We start from the raw sequence: 23,456 nt of genomic DNA, 5'->3' as shown, positions 1-23,456 counted from the left end.
AAAGGAAAAAATAAAGCGCGAACATAGACGACGGACGAAGAAGAGGTGCACAACACAAGCGCTGTCTTGCAACTAAAATTTTATTCAAGAGGAAAACCCATACATAAAAGCGTCCGAAAAACGGCAAAGTCAGCAATCACATGAGGCAATCAACACTTGGAACAAACTAAAAAAAACAGACCAGATAGCGCAGGGCGCCCTTTTTTTTCCTTTAAAATTTTTTCCTTTAAAACGTACATAACCCAACTAGCCCAACTTTCCATCCTATTACAGCAAATTTCTAGTACATCGTGCTCTTTTTGTGGTCTAATACCTTTCTTCATAACCCGGATCGTGTGGCCGCTTTGTACGCTATATATGAGCGCAAGGCTCGTATAGCGTCATGGAACATCAAGACTGGAACCTGCCCAGCTGACCTGCAGTGGATGTGTGGACCCATAATTCCTTCCGCGGGACACTCGGCAAGATTTTGCCGCATGCTACGCTCGGAATGGTGTCGGCAAGCCCGCTTTTTGAAGGACTGCCTACGTATTGCCTGTGGCAAGGAAGGTGATAACCGGCGTCAAGTACGAGCTTTTAGAGACTGGACGAAGACAGCGGACCAGACCATCGAGTTCCTGTGGGCTTCTGTACGTCCCCAACTCCCGAAGAAGAATCGGGTGGTAAATGCCGGCCAGGACGTCCTTCTGCTTGGAGATGCCCAGATTCCGCAGCAGCACAGGGAATTGCTCAAGCTTGGCCCCAAGTACTGCTTTGAACCAGTGCTGTCTCCGTCGGAAAAGGTGGCTCTGGTGAAGAACATTACCCGCCGCGTCACCGAGGAAGACCGCCATCGCTGTGTAGTGGAGTGCGTCGACGCATTGACAAAAACTGTAGGTAGGCCACGGAGCTCTAAGGTCCTACGACCTTTGGTTACGTTCCTCAATGAGAATGAATTGCGCCTTATGGTGTCGGATAAGGAAGGATTTTTCGTTGTGCTCCCCGAGACATCATACTCACAGAAAGCAAAAGCGGCAATAGATAAGAACTTCAAACAGGTTAAGGTGAAGTGTGAACGAGTAAGGGACCGTGCAGTCGGAATGCTAATGGAGTGTAACCTCATCTCGCTTGCTTCTAGTGTAAAGAAAGCTCCAGCTCCAAGTCTTGAATTGTTTTTTGCCGCAAAAACTCACAAGCCGAATATCCCCTTCCGCACAATTGTGTCCGAGCGCCACACTTGGCAACACGCAGTATCCGGCTATCTACAAAAGAACCTCAACGCCTTAGAAGTAGTCGACCCCTATGCTGTTCCTGACTCACAGGCGATCGTTCGGTACCTCCAAGATAGCAACCCAGGAACCTGTTTCGGATTTAGCATTGATGTTGAAGATTTGTATTATTCCCTACCTCATGGCAAGCTCTTGTCCACCGTGAAGGAATGCATCACACTCAAGAACGATGAAGTAGCATTTACTGGTCGCAGCGGTATCACAGTAGAAGCCTTTTTAGAACTGCTTTCTTTTTACCTGTGTTACACTTTTGTGGAATGGCGCGGGACAATTTTCTTGCAAAAACAGGGTGTGTGTATTGGTTCTCGTGTAGCCCCGATACTCAGTAGCATTTTTCTTGCAAAAGTAGATGTAGCGATCAAGGAATATCTTGACGGTCTTGCTTTTAAGATCTGGAGATATGTAGATGACTTTCTAAAACTAATGAAAAAGGGAGGGCACGCTAGGCGCGCGGTTAATGTGTTGAAAGTGTTTAAAGAGAAGGCAATGGGTCTACATTTCACGTTCGAAATGCCGGAAAAAGATGAACTTCAGTTCCTAGATCTAAGACTGATGTTCAAGGAGGGCCACACTTGTTGGGTTAATAAACCGCGCTCCAAAAAGCCCATACTGAACTTTTGCTCAGGGCACACAAAACTGGTAAAAAACGGCATAGCCCTCTCCTGCCTAAGATCTGCTCTAGAAAAATCTTGTGTGCACTCCGTCGCAAACGGTGTTTCCTTGCAAGTACAACGACTGACCGCGGCAGGTTTCCCCCTCTCTGTGATATCACGAACATGCGAAAAACTAGTTGGCAATTTCAGAGGTCTCCGGACCACGAACAGAGATGAAAGAACGGGAGCCAAAAAGAAAGCAATGGCCGTTCCCTACGTTCATAGATTGGCGCACAATCTGAGGAATGTTGCTCGTCGTTTTAATGTCGACGTGGTCTGTACAGCACCCCAAAAGCTTCAACGCCTCTGTCCGATGACTGGGACTGATGCCCAAGAATGGAAGAAAAAAATGCGCCCGTTTATGTGTTCGGTGCGGCACAGATCAAGATTTGTGGATTGTGCGCGTTGGGTGGTCTACCAGATTCCTTTCACTTGCCAAAAAGTGTATATCGGAAAACCGGGCGCTGCTTAAAAATCCGACTAAAAGAGCACGAAAACGCATCGTCAGATGTTTCTAAACATTGCGCTCAGTGCGAAGAGAAAGACAACTTTAAGGCAATATTTCAGAAAACCGAGGTACTGTACCGGCACCGCAACCAACGTACTAGAGAGATCATGGAAGCGTTTTTTATAAAGAAGAAGATTAACACGTGCATCAGTCAACCCTCTATCACACTATTTGATGCGGAGATACGGTTCTTGTGCAACACCTGATTTGCCATGGGTCATAGAAGAAAAAAAAAAGGCGCCCTGCGCTATCTGGTCGGTCTTTTTGAGTTTGTTCCAAGTGTTGATTGCCTCATGTGATTGCTGACTTTGCCGTTTTTTTGGACGCTTTTGTATATGTGTTTTCCTGTTGAATAAAATTTTAGTTGCGAGATAGCGCTTGTGTTGTGCACCTCTTCTTCGTCCGTCGTCTATGTTCGCGCTGTATTTTTTCCTTTTAAATGAACTATCCTATTTAGATGATTATATCTAATCTCTCAAAACCATTCGCTCCTATGTACTTTAGTTGATTTTACAATTTTTAATGTGCCTTTAACTTTTTCTGCCGACCTTTACACGGTTTTTATCCCCGTCTCCATTGTTTCCTTTGTTTGTCAGAGTTTTTTGTTATTCATATGTTCATGTTGCTACGCACTTCTTCTTTTTCATTAACAACTTTCATGCAGATCTGTATTCTCATGTTGTAATGCATTGTTATTAGCCCATACTTCGGCACGTGTTTATATGTTCACCTTCATAGGTTTTTATCTCACCGAAAGATGCCCCTTTGCTCCTTTGCTCTTTCTCGTGTTTGGTGATTAGGTTGACGCTCTCTCATGCAGCTTATCTCTGGATAACAGGTGATATATAAGTGCGCCTGGCTTCTTTTGTCGTCACTAAAGTTGAAAGTTGCGCTTCTCTCCTGTTGTCTCGTTATTCCTGCGAATGTCTTTTTTAGCTCACAGTCTCCAGAAAAGCACTAGACAAAACAAACGATCGGCAAGTTTTATCAAGGCGTACTCGTAATCGAGCGTGCAATCGCGAAACGGCGTCGTCCCAGCGATGCGGGTGCGGACACCTTACCTCAACCTCAACCGTCGACGCAAAAAGAAAATAAACGAACAGAGCACGACAACTGAAAACATTCTGAGTCTGACATTTTAAAACTGAAAGAGAAGATATGCGTTTTCGACACATAACAGTTATCCACTAAATCGGTCGGAAATTTGGGCAACATAGAAAGGTCCGCCCAGACCGATCGTCGCTCATTATTTTCCTCTTAAACTTTAAAACTGAGAGAGCCGCTCACATGGTCCGCACCAGACAATCCCGTGACCGCTATCCCACAACATGGCGTCGCTTGCTTGCTTCGGCTGTATTCCGATAGATGCCAGCATTTTTGCATAAGGTCTCTACGCTGTTGCTGCGCCGCCCAACCGTGAACCTTCTCTAGCTTACCATGTTTTGCATTCTACGCTGTTCTAGAAGGCGTTTGGATGTAAGCAGGCACCTCACTATAAATAAATGAACCAGCAAACTAATTGTTTAGCATCTCGCGTCTCCTGTAAGCATGCCGGCTTTTTGAACTCGATCATGTTCACATGCACTACAAGCAGGTGGTGCTGCTGCGTTTCTGCAACATCGAGCACACAAACAGCGTCCCGACGCGATTCCTTTCTTTTCTCTCCTATGACTTTCACATCATCATCAGCCTTACTACACCCCCTGCAGGGCAAAGGCCTCTCCCATGTCTCTCCAATTAACCCTGTTCTTTGCTAGCTGTGCCCATCGTTTCACCGCAAACTTCTTAATCTCATCCGCCTACCTAACTTTATGCCGCCCCTCTACTGCGCTCGCCTTCTCTTCGAATGCACTCCGTTACTCTCAAGGACCAGCGGTTATCTTGCCTTCGCATTAGATGCCCTGCCGAAGCCCAACTCTTCCCCTTGATTTCGACTAGGAAGTCATTAACCTGAGTTTGCTTCCTCCCCCATTCCGCCCGCTTCCCGTCTCTTAACGTTACAACTATCATTTTTCTTTCCATGGCTCGCTGCGTTGTCCTTAACTTAAGCGGAACTCTTTTCGTTAGCCTCCACGTTTCTGCCCCGTAGGTGAGTACCGGTACCGGAAATTGGTACTTTCACATGAACCTATGCAAAATATGCGCACTTTACCATCCCGTTGCTACTACAGCGCACCTTTCCGAGCACCTCCACAGCCTGCATGATGCCAGGGTGAACGCGTAGTATGTATTCTATTTCATTTTTAGTCTCACGATTTGGGATCTTCCAGGTTCATTCCCTGTTCTCTAGTTTGCGGAAAAAAGGTATTCTTGATCCGTAAATTATGTGTCTCTGCGAACTTTAGTAACAACTCCCCCCTTCTATTCCTTGCGCCTATGCCCTAGTCGCCTTCTACATGCTATCCAGCCTGCTTTTTCCTTTTTAGGAACTGAATTCAGCCATCGGTAAAGTGCACTGTGCTTTTATACTCATTATTGCAGATTCCGCGTCCTCATAGAAGCTTTCTACGATTTCATCATAGCCAGATGCAGGTGCACGGACCTGCAACACCTTCAGTTTTTACCTCTTATTAAGGATAATTAGAAGAGCTTCCACCCTCTGGTAAATACTATAGAAATCCTCTATATTGCTAGCTATATCCTTATTGATGAGGAATCCCTGATCTATTCCTCGTCTGTCCGCTTTTTCACGGTAGCATAGTACGTGGCTGCCCTTTAAGACTGTATACACTTCATCTGTCCTCATAAACTCACTAAGCCGTACGACATCCCTACTAACCCTATTAGACTAGTCTCACTGTATGAGGATCTAGCATTAAACCTTGCCAGATTCAGTTTTGAATGACAGCCTGTCCGGAAGCAGTCTCTTAGCACCCTCCGCTGCGTCACACTTCTGACCGCCGCCTTTGTCAGTTGCTCCGCAACCGCTGAGGACTGAGGACTGAGGGCAGAAGGTGAATTGGTTTGTTCATATAGGAGATTGTGGCTATGTACTACACCAGAGTGGCGAAATCCTGTTCTGCTGAGAGACCCTCGATAGATCATATCAATAAAAGAAATATTAACAGAATAGTTAACGGATGGTTTTAAAATACAGAAAATAACATGTCAGTATTTCGACACAAAAGCGAAGTCTAAAATCTCAATAACGCAGCAAAAATACTTATAAAAATAAAAATCCGCATTTCAACACAAACACATTCAGCTTATTCTTGAATACAGGCAAGTAAATTAGGGTTTTTTTTTTTTAGTGTGAACAGGAATGTGTTCCAAAGTGAAATGGCTGCAAAAGACGACGTCATTTTCCCCACAATTGGTATGAACATCGGGGAGTAGAAGATTGTTACTTGCTGCAAACTTTGCAGAGTTATGGTTGGACAACAGGATGGAGTTGATAAACTTAAAATGCAGGGTTTGATTTAAAAGATTGAAGAACATTATTCCTAGGTGGTAATGAAAAAATTAACGGTGGTTTAGTTTTGGTTGAGCAGAAGGAGAAGCGGTAGATCCATGGTGGTTTAGTCCGGCAAAGTCAACGTTACCAGATAAGGTGCCCGACTCCATTGCTGTGACTGCTAGGTGTCTCCGCCGCTGCTATTATGCTCGCATGAAGGCCTGACGTCGCAGCCTAGCACGTAAACAGCACGCGTGGACTTCGTGCCTAAGCGCGCCGGCGCTCCTCCAGTTATGTATACGGTTTAGAAGGGCGTGACGTCATGGCCTAGCACGTGGGCACCGCATGTCCACTTCGTTCCTAGGCGCGCGGGCGCTCCTCCCGTTATGTTCTCGGTTAAGGAGGGAGCAAGAACACGCCCTATCACATAAACGACGCGTTTCAGCTGTGCGGCGAGCCAAGAAGCAATCAAGTGATCCGATTTTGGTTGACCTTGAAGTGATTTTGACTTGACCTTGACTTGACCTTGAAATGGACTTGACCTCTGATCTTGACCTCGACCTTTGACCTTTGCAATAGCTTGAGCATTGGTCTGGCCATTGTCCACTGGCTCTCCAAACTTCTATACTCAAGGCTTGACCTTCGCTGAGACTTGAAGATCATGCGAAATACACGGCGATCTCAGCCCGTTACGTCTAGTAGTGAAGCTATCCCTTCAAATGTTGGTGGACTGATAAAATGTTCTTTAGTAACGACAAAGGAGCATCAGTAGACAAAGAGCTGCGGTTGATAATGCAGATGGCCTCGTTTTGTATATCTTGTGCCAGCGATAAATGAGAATTGTATTTCCCCATGCAATAATCCCGTAAGTGACGTGACTGTGTAGAATCCATAATACAAAGATAAGAGTAGGTAGCGTGCAACGCGATTTGATTAGGGCTGTAATGCAAAACAGAACTTTTTTTCAGATGAGCGATGCGGGTGGAAAATTTAGCCGTACAATTAGGAATAACGCCTAGAATTCGCCTAGAAAGTTGGTGTTACCAGAAACTGGAATAATACAAGAACTAAGTGTTACACGGAAGAATTTTCAGACTATTTTTGAAGGCTATCAATTTCGTTCTAGTGGGATTAATGGCTAATTGAATATAGTCACACCATTTCGTTGCATTACTCAAAACGGCATTCAATTCAAAAGTGAGATCTTCATTGCACTTGTTAAATAACGACACGGCAGTATCAGCAGGTATAAAACACAGTGATTTCAACTAATTGAAGTAGGAAGGTGGTGAATGTATATTGTAAACAGAAAATACCCTAAAATAGAGCCCTGACGAAGACCTTGGTTAGAAAGTAGTTTAAGCTTATGAGACTGTTCCACCGATATTGATTATTTTTTTACAATCTTGTAAACTTGTTACGACAGATGCACGTCACAGGATACCGTAGCTCTGATGTATTAATACATGGAGAACGTGGACCCATCCTGAAGGCCATTGTGTATGCGAGGGACCATGCACCGTGTTCCCAGTGCTAGGAGCACCGAGATCAAGGTTCTTAACTTCCTGGGCAAGAAAGCCATAACAGCTGCTACAATAAGCTGCTAAGGAGAGTTCAGCAAGCGGTATATTCATTGCTTCCCTGCCTCTAGCTTGAGTGCATCAGAGTACCAATCTTAAGGTGAATACAATCGCAGTCACCGCTCGTGCTGCCCTCGAAGTCCCTTTAGCCTGAACTATTGAAATCACCTCTGAAAAGTTTAAAATAAACTTTAGCGGCCGCCTTCCGTCATTTAGCATGAACAGGCCGCCAGTATACGTGCACGCCCTTTACAAGTGAAGCTACACAAACGACATGCAGTAAATTAAGACGACGGGAACAACTCCTAGCTCCTACCTGCAAAGGACCATTCGGTGCAAGCGATCGTGTTCTAATTGGGCACCAGTGCTCTATGAGCTGATCACTTAGCGGAGTGTTTATATCTTCCAAACGAATGCGGGATTCATATCCTACGCGGTTCTTGCGGACAGAAAAGCGAGAACACGCGCGTGCGAATAATATCTGGTGTTCCTCTTTGGGGCTAACGGCCAACGATCACGTGCACAACTGGCCACGGCAGAGCCTCGCGCGCTCACCTCTCAAGGTTGGCCAGCAGCGAGGCCATGGCTGGGCCCAGAAGGAAGTTGGAAATGCCTCCAAAGACCGAGTTGAAGCACACGGCCACCAGGAGGCTGTTCTTTAGCCTCCGGAAAGTGCTGCAACGATAATCATGGCGTCAGCAAAAGAAGGTCGCCACTCACGAACTTGTAAAGAGCCATGAGTTTCCCCAATTTCACTTACGTACGACCCATTCCTGAATGTGCCTGCCCAGTATGGGACCTCCAGCTTTCTTACTTATCTGACATGCTTGAGCGCGTCCAGAATAATGTTGCGAGATTTGTGCCCAACAAATACAGCTTCTCATCTAGTGTCACATCTCTTAAAAACTACCTTGGTTGGGGATCGTTAGTTAACCGTACGAAACATTTGGGGTTGAAAATCATGCATCGCATCTGTTTTGGAAAGCTGAGCATTGACAAAGCCCGGCACCCAGCTGCTTCAACCTCACTTTTTTTGTAGACGGGTTGATCATCAGTGGAAGACCCGTAAGATTAACTGTAGGACAGATAATTACAAAACATCGTTATTTCCTCGGGCGATCAATGAGTGGAACAGGCTGCCAGCTGGCGTCACTAAGTGCTGCAAGTAAGATCAATTCCGCGCGTTCTTATCTCTTGTGTGACGTGGAGAGCAGTTCTCTTGCTCGTGACTTTCACTTCATTAGTGTCATTGTATTTATAGAGAGCAGGTTGTGCTCCTTCCGTGCATGCTTTTTCTCATTCATTATTAGTTGTGTCATTGTATTTTTGTTACCCTGTGGTACTTTCGGCCAAACGAGCAGAAGTTATTGTGTTTCCCCTCTGCAATAATTCCTTCAGGTGCGGCAGGTCTTTGTAAGAACTCAATAAACAAATAAATAAAAAGAAGCAAGACGGCCTATATCCTCCTCAGACTCCAAGAGCAAATTGCATAGCTGATTTCGTGCAAATGTTCAGGATATCATTTTTTCGAGTCCGGAGACATGGTTGAAAATTTTTTTGCTGCATTCCGAACTTCCATCTTTTGCACTTGGCAATGATAAATAAAGAGAAAATATAGAGAAATATGCAGACAATATAGAGAAACTGGATCTTTCTGTTCGTGGCCCAGTTACGAGTAGAAAAAGGTGCTTGAAAGTACCCCACCAAGGGCCGCAATGTACGCGGATCTCCGAAAGTGTTTTTGACTATGACCGTAAATTATGCTCACGCCGACTGCCGGCAATTTTTGAGTGCCTCCCAAGGGTTGTAAACGATGTGACGTTTTCGGCAAGGCTTTCAAAAGTAACCACGAGACCTTTTTGGATATAGTCGCCGCCCCTAAGATTTCGTTGTTCAGTGTACTGCACAATATTTTTTTGCCAGGTATCAGGAGGATTGGAAACACTTAAGTGACGCCGGGAAAAAAGACAATTATCGCTAGTGGTGATTTTTCGTGCGTACTTCTCACATTTCATAACACCTTAAAAGAGTGCGACTAATTTTCGCACTTCTCCACCTGAAGACAGCTGGGCTAAAGTTAATATGCAGTGGTATTTTAGCATGCTCATAGTAGTGCCATGTTGACAAAAGATGGTTCAGTTAGTAGGAGTGTTCAAGGGCCAGCCACTGGCGGAATACACGTTGCCACCTCTAAGCTTACCGTTATAGAGCCTGTTAATAAGTAGGAAGTTCACAGGGGGAGACAGGGAGCGAAAAGATTTTAAGGAAACATTAGTCTGTCGAAGACACATTTTCACGACCGGTTGTAATGTTTGTTGGTGTTGAAAGCCGTCGCCAAGCAGTTTTGTCACTTTTTTTGTGATGCGAAATGCGAACAGATTGGCCTCGAATGATCGCAGCCAAGAGCAGCTGATTCTACGTTGCTAGAGATTGTGGTGTTACCTTTCCGTGCCGAAACTCGAAATTTTTTTTCAGCTTTAAATAGAGCGGGGCCGAGTGAGGCCGTCATCCTGCCTTTCCACGAGCGCGGAGCAAGCTTGCTAAGATGCCAGTTCGTATTTTTTTGTTGGCGTGTATGGACAATAAAGTACTAGTTTTCAGTGTCTCTTCACTCAGCTCGTCCATTGTTCACTGCGCTGGCATCACTACGTTACATTTTAAAGGTATGGCTGATGGTCCTTCTGAAATGCAATAAATATTTGGCAAGGAATCCAACTCCCACAGAAATCTAACAGCCACTCAGTCTAAATGGATTACTTTACATAATTTTACACATCTACATAATGAGCATTTGGCATACGGGAACAATTTCTTGGAGAATAACCGAAATTGATATTCTCATAAAGCCCGTATACCTGAATGAATACTTCAGATGTAGAATGTTTATACATTTTCATCTGCATAACAGAGTGAAGAACGATCAGTGCCTTTGAAACTCTGCTCTTCTATTAAAAAAAAAACACGTGCACTGTGGATCTTGAGCGAGTGAAGCTGACCGGAGAGGGGGGGGGGGGGGGCAGAAGCATGAGAATTGTTTTTCAGAAAAACCGCTTAGATTTTAAAAGCACATTCCTTTTACTGACCCTGCCGGTATGAAACGCTTCTCCCGTAACTCACTTTTGGTGGGGTAAGGGTATGGGGTAGTTGGCGATCCACGACAAAAAGTTGCAGCGCAGCAGACAATAAAGGACACAAAGGGACAAGCTGACACATGAGCTCCTGTGTAGGAACTTCTCTGGGTGTCTTTTTTTTTAGTTGCAGTGCAATTATTCGTCACGTTTGCACATTATCCTAGAACTCCCCAAACGTTCCCGCTTCTCTTCTATTATCACAACTGAAACATAAAATCGAGAAATCCTTATTAAAGTATTGTCAGCTTTGAAACAAACTACCACAGAATGGTACACAGAGGTCCTTCTTCATGGTCTATAATTTTTCCCAGAACAATATAGCACGTTTTGCGGTCGTTATCAATAACATTATGTGAATCATTGTGGTGCAAACTGTTTCTTGAGAACCAGGAGCACTTCATGAGCGGTGCGTTCTATCGTCCACCTAATGATAACTTCAATTCTCTTAATGCCCTCTCGAGTGTTCTGCTGAAGGTTTGAAGTGATTTTTTTTCCTGTTTGGTGGAAACTTTAACAAGTGTGAAGTTAAGTGGCACAATAAGTTGCCAGTGCTCTCCTCTTAGTCGTCTATAACGTCTTTAATGAATTTAACTCGGCACATGGCTTTTTTTAAATTTGTGACACCTATTCCCTTTCGTTCCTTCAATCTCTCGGTTGTGCCTGGAATAAGCGATCATGACGCTGTAATAGCTCCCACTGCAAGTCCACAACCGATCACCGCTGTGCATCATCAGGTTTTTTTTTCCGCAGTGGCAAAAGGTGCTCTCTAGCATAACAAAAGTAACGCCTTTAGGCTTTTTAGCCATGACTATGTTGTTTAGAACAGGAAAGTCTCAACATTCGCATAATTTCTGAACCTAAATTTCAACTGATTGCGGCCTGCCATTCACCTCTTCAGAAACCAGTAGTAATGAGCTGGATGTCACAGACACCCTTTTTGGGCGCGTCGTGCTTTGTATTAAACTTTGTGTTAAACTTCTTTCGCAGCTCTTCGGCTGTCGGTTATTCTTCATTCCTAGCAAAGCGGGATTTAGCAGCGCACAGAAGACGAGGACACAAGGAGAGAAACGACTTAACACGAGCGCAGAGTTACAACAGTTTATTTTGCACCTCGCCCCGGAATATACAGGTAAAACATGGCTAGCATCACGTTGCAGCAAGACATTCATTTGGGCTAGTTGGTTGTAGCATGACATGGTTTGCGCAGAAAGCCTACTGGCGCTAAAAGACAGAGACAGCACGCGCACAAGACAAGACTGGCGTCAACTTCAAACTAAGTTTAATCATGGAAAAAACCAATTTATAACTACACGAGTAGGCAAAGAAAAAAGTAAAACATATACAACCGGTGACATGAGAAAGGCACACATGCCAAAAGGATCAAGCAATGATCATAATGCTCATAATGAACCACTGAGAAAACTAATCACTTATTCCGACAGCGAGACAGATCGCTTGCTTATGCAGGTATAACCTCTCTGCTTTATGTACTAAGCTTCGATGATTTCACGCTTCGATGATCTGTCTTTAGACCTTGCGATGAATTTAGTGTTTTCGAAACCTGGACGGCACTTGCAGTTTTTGCAGTGAGTGGCCATGTGGCTGCCATAACCATTTTTTATAGCAGTCTTGTGCTGCCTCACTCTTTCATTAAAGCACTGACCTGTCTGGCCGATGTATTCCTGACCGCAGCTTAGAGGCACAACATACACAACATCAGCAGTGCAATCAGTTGCGCGGATTTGGTCACTCCTTTTGCACTGCCTAACCATTCTTACTTTATTCAAGGTGCAAACGCGCTACATCTTGCAAGGAGCAGATAAAACCACATAAACCTTTTACTTGCTGGCCACTTCCTTTAGATTGTGCGAAAGCCGATGAATATCGGGAATCACCACCGTCGGTTGCTTTTCTTTATCCCTGTTTTGAGCCTGTTCTGCCTCTGACGTCGCCTTGCGCTTCTTGACAAGGTTCTCAATAATAATAGTGACGAGGTGTATTGGGTACACAGCTTGGCAAATCCGTTCAGTTTGTGCATCAAAGCTCTGTGACATTTCATGCTCACAAGATTTTTCCAAAGATGCATTCAGGCATGTCGCAAAGGTTCCCCGATTGTTTAGCTTGGAATGTGCACTACCGAAAGGGAGTAGCTCTTTGCACGATCTGCGGTTGTACGACCAAGAAACATGTCTTTCCTGCCTAAACACAACTCTCAGGTCAAGAAACTGCATGCTATTGTCGCGGGGAACTTCTTGCGTAAAAAGAAGCCCCTTAGATTCATTTCTGAAAATGGTAACAATGTTTTCAAAGATGGCGCTTGGTTTTTAACCTACGTGATCGGTTAGCACAATTAGGTAGTCATCCACATATCTGAGTACCCTCACAACGTTAGAAGTCAATAAAAACCAATCACTAATACGTTTGTCAACACACGATAAATAAATGTCACTCAATATGGGTGGAAGCAACCGCCCAATACAAACACCATCGCGCTGAACATAATACTGATGGTTGAAAAAAATGGCAGTCGATGAAAGGTAAAATTCTAAATGTGTTAAGAAATCATCACAGCTAATACCTATATTTTCCTCAAAATGATAGTTCGCCAATGCATGCGACCTTCTCTTTGATGGAAATTAAGATTTCGGTGTGCGGGATGTAATAGTACAGGTCAGTAACATCAACCGAAAAAGCCAACTGTGCTCCTGGCAACCCATTTCTAAGTTCTTGAACTACCTCATTAGAGCTGGGGATAAAAAAGGGGTCATAAAGAGGTAGGGACATTAAATGGCGTTGAAAAAAAACGGCCTAAGCAAAGCTGCCAGGACACTCTTTCTGAAACAATCGTGCGCGGGGGGCATTCAGGCTTGTGAGACTTGCCCGTAAAGAGAACATCCAGGAACTCTCTGTCAGCATCCTTCACCAGTTTCTTGAGCGGTTCCAAATTTATGTCACTTAGCAACTTTACTGCGGTGTTCTTGACCTAGGTGGGAGTGAAGTTCACTGCGACGAAGTGCTTCGGTAGAGCTTCAGCTGCTTTCTCTTTCAATAACTTCTCGGGAAGGACCATAAAGCCACCTTCCTTGTCGCTTTGAAGTATCTCAAGGTTATTTTGTCTCAGGTAGTCCTTGATCTTCTTAAAGGGAGGATAAGAAGGGCGGCTGCGACTCACTTGGTACATCAGGCAATCCAAGGGATCCGAAGCCACTCGGTCCTCATCCTTGTCTCTTGCTCTTTTTGCGACCTTCTTAGCCAGAGAAAGAAGATCAGATTTCTTTATCCGAGACTCAAAGCTGAATTTACGTCCTTTCTCGAGCGTCGACTTCCCACGAGATTGGCGAACCACATCACCACGCACCGTGGCATCTGCCTAAGACTGTCGCACCTTCTGCAGCTACATGCCGTTCCCGCATGATGACCTTCTACATAAAACGTAGACTGGTGGCTCTGGAGGTTCAACCATCTTTGGTGTCGTACAACCATCGTGGGGCCATACGAGAAGGATTTGCAAGATCCTGAAGTCTGAAGCGTGGCGTCAAAACAGATTGTTCAATGACTGGTTGCGCACACTGTTTTATTATGGGACGCCGGCGCAGCGGAGTTTCTTAAACTACAAGCGGCTGGCGGCACAGACAAAGAAATTTCTGTGGCACAGGATTAGAGCAAGCTTCCCCAAGGTGAAGGAGGTGCAACAGTCTTCGGCAGATGACAGGGTGCTTGGTGATGTGGCTCTCGAACACCGTGGGAAGTCGACGCTCGAGGAAGGTCCTAAATTCATCTTTGAGTCTCGGATGAAGAAATCTGATCTTCTTTTCCTGGCTAGGAAGGTCGCAAAAAGAGCAAGAGACAAGGATGAGGACCGAGCGGCTTCGGATGCCTTGGATTGTCTGATCTACCACGTGAGTCACAGCCGCCCTTCTTATCCTCCCTTTAAGAAGATCAATGACTACCTGAGCGAAAACAACCTGGAGATTCTTCAAAGCGCCAAGGAAGGTGGCTTTATGGCCCTTCCCGAGAAGCTATTGAAAGATAAAGCAGCTGAAGCTCTGCAGAAGCACTTCTTCGCAATGAACTTCACTCCCACCAAGGTCAAGAACATCGCAGTAAAGTTGCTAACTGAAATGAATTCGGAACCGCTCAAGAAACTGGTGAAGGATGCTGACAGAGAGTTCCTGGATGTTCTGTTTACGGGCAAGTCTCACAGGCCTGAATTCACCCCGCGCACGATTGTTTCAGAAAAAGTGTCCTGGCAGCTTTGTTTAGGCCGTTTTTTTCAACGCCATTTAATGTCCCTACCTCTATACGACCCCTTTTTCATCCCCAGCTCTAATGAGGTAGTTCAAGAACTTAGAAATGGGTTGCCAGGAGCACAGTCGGCTTTTTTCGATTCATGTTACTGATCTGTACTATTACATCCCGCATACCGAAATCTTAATTTCCATCAAAGAAAAGATCGCATGCATTGGCTAACTATCATTTTGAGGAAAATACAGGCATTAGCTTTGATGATTTCTTAACACTTTTAGAATTTTACCTTTCATCGACTGCCATTTTTTTCAACCATCAGTATTATGTTCAGCGCGATGGTGTTTGTATTGGGCGGTTCCTTCCACCTATATTGAGTGAAATTTATTGATCGTGTGCTGACAAACGTGTTAGTGACCGGTTTTTATTGACTTCTAACGTTGTGATGGTATTCAGATATGTGGATGACTACCTAATTGTGCTAACAAATCACGTAGGTTAAAAACCAAGCGCCATCTTTGAAAACATTGTCACATTTTCAGAAATGAATCCAAGGGGCTTCTTTTTACGCACGAACTTCCCCGCGACAATAGCCTGCAGTTTCTTGAACTGAGAATTGTGTTTAGGCAGGACAGACATGCTGGTTGGTCCTACAGCCGCAGATCGTGCACAGAGCTACTCCCTTTCGGTAGTGCACATTCCAAACAAATCAAGTGGGGAACCTTCGCGACATGCCTGAATGCATCTTTGGAAAACTCTTGTGAGCATGGAATGTCACAGAGCTTTGATGCACAAACTGAACGGATTTACCAAACTGGGTACCCAATACACCTCGTCACTAGTATTGGTGAGAACCTTGTCAAGAAGCGCAAGGCGACGTCAGAAGCAGAACACGTTCAAAACAAGGATAAAGAAAAGCAACCGACGGTGGTGATTCCCTATATTCATCGGCTTTCGCGCAATCTAAAGGAAGTGGCCAGCAAGTATAAGGTTTATGTGGTTCTATCTGCTCCAATTGCAAGATGTCGCACGTTTGCATCTTGAATAATGTAAGAATGGTTAGGCAGTGGAAAAGGAATGACCAAATCCGCGCAACTGATTGCACTGCTGACGTTGTGTATCTTGTGCCTCTAAGCTGCGGTCAGGAATACATCGGCCAGACATGTGAGTGCTTTAATGAAAGAGTAAGGCAGCACAAGACTGCTATAAAAAATGGTTATGGCAGCCACATGGCCACTCACTGCAAAAGCTGCAAGTGCCGTCCAGATTTCGAAAACACTAAATTCATCGCAAGGTCTGAAGACATATCATCGAAGCATGAAATCATCGAAGCTTATTACATCAAGCAGAGAGGTTATACCTGCGTAAGCAAGCCATCTGTATCGCTGTCGGAAGAAGTGATTAGTTTTCTCAGTGGTTCATTATCAGCATTATGATCATTGCTTGATCCTTTTGGCACGTGTGCCTTTTGCATGTCACCGCTTGTATATGTTTTACTTTTTTTCTTTGCCTACTAGTGTGGTTATAAATTGGTTTTTTCCATGAATAACCTTAGTTTGAAGTTGGCGCCAGTCTTGTCTTGTGTGCGTGTTGATCCGTCTTTTTATGCAGGTACGCTTTTTGCGTAAACCATGCTAATATCACGCATGCGCGGCAAGCGAAACATTCCGGCGCTGACGTAGGCACAAAAGTTCATTACGCGTAAGGGCGATAGATGGCTTCGATACGCAGGAGCAACCTAAACGACCTGTACTTTCCGCTTCAATAATTTCGCAAGTCAGTTTACGTCTGTTTTTTCGAAATAACAGTGCAGTCTTGGTAGAGCGCCTGCCACGTGGAAACTTGATCATATTCACCATCTTCGAGTGCACTGTTGTCATCAGGCTTATATTTACAGCAGTGCGCGTCAAGAAACCCACCTCTCTTTTAGAATGTTCCCTGAGGCTGTCGTCATAGCAGCTGCAACTTTGGACAAAGAGCTTTTCCCACTCTAGAATGGAATGTTGTACAAAGCCGAGTTGGCTATTTCAACGAGCTTGCTTCGGTGCTTCTTTTTTGCGCTGTTTTTTATTTATGCCACCCGGCTTAGTCAGTCTGCTCAATTATTGCAGTTTTCCAGGGACAGAAAAAAGTTCTACATTCGCCCTTCGTCCGATCTTTTTTAGGCGGTGGGAGAAGCTATGCATATACGCGATCACAGGAATCTGCTGTTTAGGGGATGATTGGGAGGTTACCCTACCAATCACTGCTTTTTTGACAACCGCTACCACTTGTTACGACAGATTCTCTTGTCGCTCTCCCGTCCGTTTTATGCCCCTATGCGCTTGCAGTCAGAGGCTGATGATGAGGAATGCTCACCAGAGCTCGTCCGAACCTCTTTTCAAAGCGAAAGCTTTACTGGCCGCGAACTTGCGATTTCGCCGTGGCGGTCTCCGAGGGGCCAGATGACGTCACAACGCGCGCCTCGCCGCGGAGCCGAACCGGTCTTGCCGGGCCGGCTGCTGCTGGCGCACTCATCGCGAAATAGAGACGTCTCCATGTCTCCGCCAGTGCGGTCACAGTGCGCCGAAGCCGCCGAACGCGTCTGCGGTCAAGCGCAGTTGGCGTATAGTGGGTCTCGCTTTAGCTGACGTGACGTCGCCGTGTCAGCGAGCGCGCGCTAGGCCGTAGTATAAATGCGTCTTAAAAAGAGCCTGCGCTTAACCGCTAACCAATGTATTCGGTGAGGGCATCTATGGGAGCCACTGAAACCCCCCGCCCACTCACTGATTAAAAAAAAAAAGCGTGTACCGAGGCTCGGAATCGAACCAGAGCCTTTCAGCGTTTGAGGCGGAGACGCTACCATTCCGCCACTACGGCTTTCTTTGTCATTATTCCCTGTTTCGACAGTTTACAAAAGATCACAAACATGTTCTGCGCTACATTCTCAAACATCAATAGCGGACATGCGTTTCACTCACGTAAAAAAAAATCAAATGTTTCAAAGAACACAACTCTCCCATCAACTCGATAACTTCATCTCCAAAACATAACTCCTTTTTCGCCTCACTCCGCCACTACGGCTCAAGCTTTCGCTATGAATAAAGGCGCATCTATGGAATGCACTCTTCCGATGCAGAAGTATCTGTGCTTTCGCTACGTATAATCCGGCCTAACAGAGCTGGGCCATCAGCAATTTTTTTATCGGGCACGCGGGGATGGGTTAAGCAGAGAGCAACAGTAGGTGAGTTGCGGCAAACCCGCCTGTGCCGATGGACCCGTCCTATTTATTTCCCAATACCATGCACTTGCGATTCATACGCGGTCTCAAAGCGTCTTCTTCCGCTCATCTTTTCGTGCGACTTACCCTCTGATCCTGTCCACTTCCTCCACATCTTCTAAGGTGGAGTTGCCTGCATTAGAATGTGACGCAATATTGGAACACTGCAAAAACGACTCTTTTGTGAAGCACATTTGCTTACGCTGCTAAGCTGCGGAGCTTACTGGTGTTGGTTTTTCAGGAGCACAGTTGCCTTAAGCTTTAAAATATTCACCAACGCACATTTGATTTCACTAAATGGTACATGGCAGGATACGGCAGTGGCATGATAAGAAAAAGTGATGCCCGAAGGCATTCACTGCCAAAGCATTATCTGCCGCACGAATTCGGGGGCCAAGGTGTTCGTGACCATGGCTATTTCGTGGCTTTACGGTGACGTTTACATAGCTGTGGGTAGTGAACGCAGAGACAATAGAGGCTAAAATGTACCAAATCGAAGTTAGGACTTACAGTATTTAAAGACAGAAATACAAGAATAAAATCGGCCTCCTTATCAAGCAATAATTAAAGTGTAACTGCTACTAAGGTACTCCATTTCCTGATAAACATATTTTGTCGCTTTCCGCTGCAAGACAATTTTCTCTTCCTCTACGTTAGCCCACCTCAGTTGTGTTCATTACAGCCGACGCTTATATCTTTCCTGCAAATAGCTTTGCGAACCCTCGAGGTTGCGCACAGCAGGCTTGAGGATTTTGACTCCAAATGTAACTAAGTGCTCTTGCGAGTATTGTCTCGCCCGAGTAGAATTTTCTTTCACTGTTACAAGGTCTGCGATTGGAATTTTAATTTTTGTGTTGAACTGCAAGCTGGTTCTTTGCCTTCTACGCGTGATTTTCAGCCTGGCTCTTATCTTAACATGACGATTCGAACTAACCGCTTCGCTGGACAGGTACTGTGCGTAGGGACAGCTTTTTTTAAATAGCTCGACTACTTCATTGCACTTATCTTTAATACTACGCACGATGAACACTTTATAAAAAGACGAATAACGGATCAATAAATAGTAAACGTGTTCCTTCGCAACTTAAATTTGGAGAAAACTGAGGACCGACTATGGGCCTCGAAAGAACGGTAGTGGCTGCTCTCGAGCAAAAATTTTGACATCTATACAGGCTGCAATACATCATGAAGGCAGCATTAGATGCATGTAAGTCAATGAAGCACAATATTAGTAGCGCAGATTTTATATATTAGGTGGATTTTGTGAGTATTCGAGAAAAACTCTCCCTGCTAGATTACCGTAGTTCGACAATGGCTCCAACCAAAAAAAGAAAAGCGTAATGGCGCTGCCAGTGTTCGTCACCGCACGAAACGGCCGCATTTCGCCGTAATCAGCGCCTATGATTCGTTTTGTTTTCCCGGCCTATGGATTGCGAGGCACGGGGTAGTGGAAGACTCAGCACCACTTTCGACCACCGTGGTTCCTTTACATTCAAAGAAATCTGAGTGCACGAGATTTTTTTGCTTTTTCGCCTCCTTAAATAAGGCAGCTGTTGCCAAGAGCAAGTTTATGACTACGCCCTCAGTAGCCGCTCATCTGCCACAGTGGGTCGTCCAGAGGCTCAGTGTGGACTCGTCCAACCGCACGTAAGATGACGCGTTATATGAGTGGCAGTGTGTCGCTGCTAACCCTGCCGACTCTTGCCAATTCTAACTAGAAGACGACTGAAGTCTGGTTCTGGTTAAGCGGAGTTTCAATTAACGGGAGCCTGTTCATTCTACGTGACGCTGGCGGGGCGAGACGTAGTTGGAATTAATGAGTGTTCGCTGCAACAAAATCTAGATTCGTGCAGTGTCACCTACAAGCAGACAGAAACTTGCTATATGAAGAGCAGTATATAAGTGCAGAGCTGTAGAAAGAACTTTTCGCTACGAGAGCCTTAACTGATTAATTCCAATAAAATACATTCTCTGGGAAGTTCGAAATGTACTAATTACTTTTTTCAAATACTTGGTAATACAGTTGTTGTTTTTTAAGTATTTTATTCTAGTAATCAGTTGTTTTCTATTAGGTAAAAATTGTAACCAGCGGTATAACATGGAGAACCTGACCAGTGTGGCAGATACTTGTGCTAATGTGGAGTTTTTCCTCGATATAGAGGACGCGTTCGGAATGCGGAAAAGCTGCACCCGCATTATGTCCGGAAATGGAAGCCCGAGCGGCCTTCATGTGTTGACCCCGCGTTTCATGGTTCGCGTTTCTTAACGACGGTGCAACGATGTCGCCTTTAGTGAAACTGAGCTTTGTCCCTTCTGAGCGCGAACAACGAAGCCCGGTGCTTTGTCTGACTACCAGTTAGGGCGCAACGTGTTCGGTACGTTACAACATCGCCTTTCCTCCCATCCCGTAGACCGAGTTTCCAGTGCCACTTTTGATGCTTTCACGAAGAAACGTTGGTAAAACATCGACTTAATCTTGGAAAAACGAGAGCTGGTGAAGATTAACAGACATGAATTGGTTCATTTTGAACAGTGCAATAAAACAACGGGACACAACGAAGAATGGACACCACAAGCGGTGACTCGCAACTAAATTTTTCACGGCAAAGGTCTCTTAAAAACTAGGAACGACAAACACAAACGAGAGGGAAAACAAAAGAAAAACACAAAAGCTAATTATCATGCCCACAACGGTGACAATCGGCAAGAGCGTAAAGCTACACATCTTGGCCGGACAAGTATCATCATTTCTTTATCAGTTAGTGTGACTGAAGTGTCACACGGATGTGAAAAGCCTCTAATATTTCACTCGTTAGGCTGTCATTACGTTTACCTAAGATGATGGTGTTAGAAACCAGAGGGCTGCATGTACCTTCTCTCCAGTGATGGGCAAGGTTACAAGATGACCCATTATCTGGGGAGCTCTGGTGCTCACTTAGACGAGCGTTAACACAACATCTAGTCTGGCCAATATAAGTTACTCCGAAAGTGCACGGTATCCTGTGCACAACACCGACATTACAGGGCACAAAATGGCTGTTATGGTTGGTCTGACAGCCTCCACACTTTTTCTTAGCGGTTGTTGCATTTGCCTTCACTTCCACCTGCCTGCACACACCTCTAAGTTTCCTTCGCGCTGAAAAAACCACGTGAACATCGTATCTAGCCGCCACACTCTTTAAACCATGCCCTACACCATGTGTGTAAGGCACCATCACAAACTTCTTTTTTTTCTGTTTCGGTTTATTCCCTCTCTCTTAATCTATCTTAGAAGTTTATCGCATTCCCTGGAAATCACACGAGAGGGGCAACCGCTAGATTTTAATCGGCCAACTCGATGCAAAATGCTTTCGTTGATTCTTCCAAGACATGCCTTGTTCATGGCAGATTTCTGGCTAGAATAACAATGCTATTGTTCACTAATTTTGTTGGCCTGATTGGTAATTTAGGAAAGACTTGGTAGAGCAAGGGGAGTATTCCCAACATGCATCACGCGCTTCTAAGAACAGTCTTAAATCCAGAAATTGAAGAACTTCTTCTTTAGGAAGTTCAGTCGTGAAAGTTAGGCCCAGAGCGCATTCTTTGAAAACCTTCAGTACATTTACAACCCTACGTGTAATGCTCTCCTTCTTAACAAAAACAATATAATCATCGACATACCGAACGATTCTCAGAACTAACCCATCAAATCTACTGTATCTACCATAGCAAGCAACATATTGGCTAGTACAAGTGCTACTTAAATCCTGTGCACACTCCATCATTCTGCACAAACGACTTTTCTTTTCATTCAATGGCAGTTGGACGTAGATAAAAGCCAGAATCTCTAAGAAGCTCTCAAGGGGCACACCACTTCTCGCAATAAATTCCTTTTCATTGCTGTGATCAGCAATGCACATTTTAACACTTTTCATGAGCTCATCATGCGCTAGAGAATAATAAAGATCTTGCAGATCGATACTGAATGCATTGCGCCATCCCGAGTTATTGGATTTTAGAAAGTCAACTATAGCTCCGATTTAGACATTGAAAAGGATCCTGAATTTTCAGACCCGACAAATGCTTTTGAAGATAGCTGGACATGAAGAACTGCCAAATGCCGTGCTCAGACACGATATATCTAAAGGGAACATTGCCCTTATGTGTCTTCGCAGTAAAGAAAACCTGAAGGTGCAATCTTTTTGCGTCCGTAACAGAAGCCCCAAGGCGTTGCAAGTTGTTTTCCTCCAAAAGACGAAGGGCACTTGCCTTGACTGTTAGCTCTGAATGTCACAGACTTGAAGTTTTTCGTTAAGGCATGATGATTAGCTTTTTTGTTTTCTTTTGTTTTCCCTCTAGTTTGTTTGTCGTTCCTAGTAGTTAAGAGACCTTTGCCGTGAATGAAAATTTAGTTGCGAATCAGCGCTTGTGCTGTCTATTCTCCGTTGTGTACCGTTCTTTTATTGCGCTGTTAAAATATGAATCGGTACCAATTCGCCCAGTTCGCAGCCTTAGTGACATGAATTGGAACAGAAAAGAGATCAAAGGAATACGCACCGGTTCATTCTGGTATCTGTATATTTCTCGTGCGGCGGTAAAAGTCCAAAGAAAATAACGTGATAGTAATTTATTTCTCATTTTTAATTGTTAATTTCATTTTGGGGCTGTAACTGACCGCTTAAATATATTAAATTTCAGATGCAGTAATTACAATTGTGATCGGTTATGTTTTTTGTGACGTGTGCGATACTGATGAAGATGATGCGTTATCCCTAGCGTAGCAAAAATAAATATGAAACACTACTGAACTAACAAACTGCAGTTAGTAATTAAATGAGCATAATAATAATGTCACGTATTATCGAATGAAGTGTGGATCAAAAGTGCCAGTTGACGGGGTTACAAACGAACCGCTTAATTTCAAAGCATGCAATTAGGTTGCCTCGTATCATGATGTTTTTTTTATCAGTAACTGCTTAAGTGTCACCTGTTAGATAGCGCGAAAGTACAGAGCCTGCCCCGCGTGTGCCGTGCCAAGGTGCGGCTCTGCTCTTGTCACTGACTTGAGTGCGACTCTCCAGACGTGGCACACGATGTTCCAGTGCGCTCCCACTGAACGAGCTGCACCTGCGGAGCGATGGAGATCACTCGAGCTCGCGCAACCTCGGCCTCCGGAGTCGTCCTCACATCCGAAGCCGCAGATGCCGCCGAGGTAGCATCAAGGTCCACTGCACGCCTGTGTGGACGCTGCAAGCAGAAGAGGAGAAGCCCCACTGCAGAATGTAGGGCTATCCTTGATAGTCATTGAGTGAAACGAGACCGAGAACGAAATGTGACTCCGGGGACACAAGAACAGAATTCCAGATTTGTAACAGCACCGATATCTGAGCAAGGCATAGCTGCGCGCCAAATGGTCACACATGCTCAAAAAGGGAAATA

General features: G+C 44.8%; 1 long non-coding RNA gene across 1 annotated transcript; it reads right to left on the bottom strand.

The window, feature by feature from the left end:
* Window positions 1–7,972: 7,972 nt before the first annotated feature.
* Window positions 7,973–23,246, bottom strand: LOC144122105 (uncharacterized). The gene is made up of 3 exons (XR_013312807.1): window positions 23,081–23,246; window positions 18,126–18,171; window positions 7,973–8,078 (listed from the first exon to the last, which is right to left on the bottom strand). It is a non-coding gene; the product is annotated as an uncharacterized LOC144122105 (long non-coding RNA).
* Window positions 23,247–23,456: the final 210 nt, after the last annotated feature.

Source organism: Amblyomma americanum, chromosome 2 (assembly GCF_052857255.1).
Source record: "Amblyomma americanum isolate KBUSLIRL-KWMA chromosome 2, ASM5285725v1, whole genome shotgun sequence".
Taxonomy (NCBI): Eukaryota; Metazoa; Arthropoda; class Arachnida; order Ixodida; family Ixodidae; genus Amblyomma; species Amblyomma americanum.
Note: the sequence above shows the minus strand (reverse complement) of the source record. Positions and strands in the feature narration are given on the sequence as shown.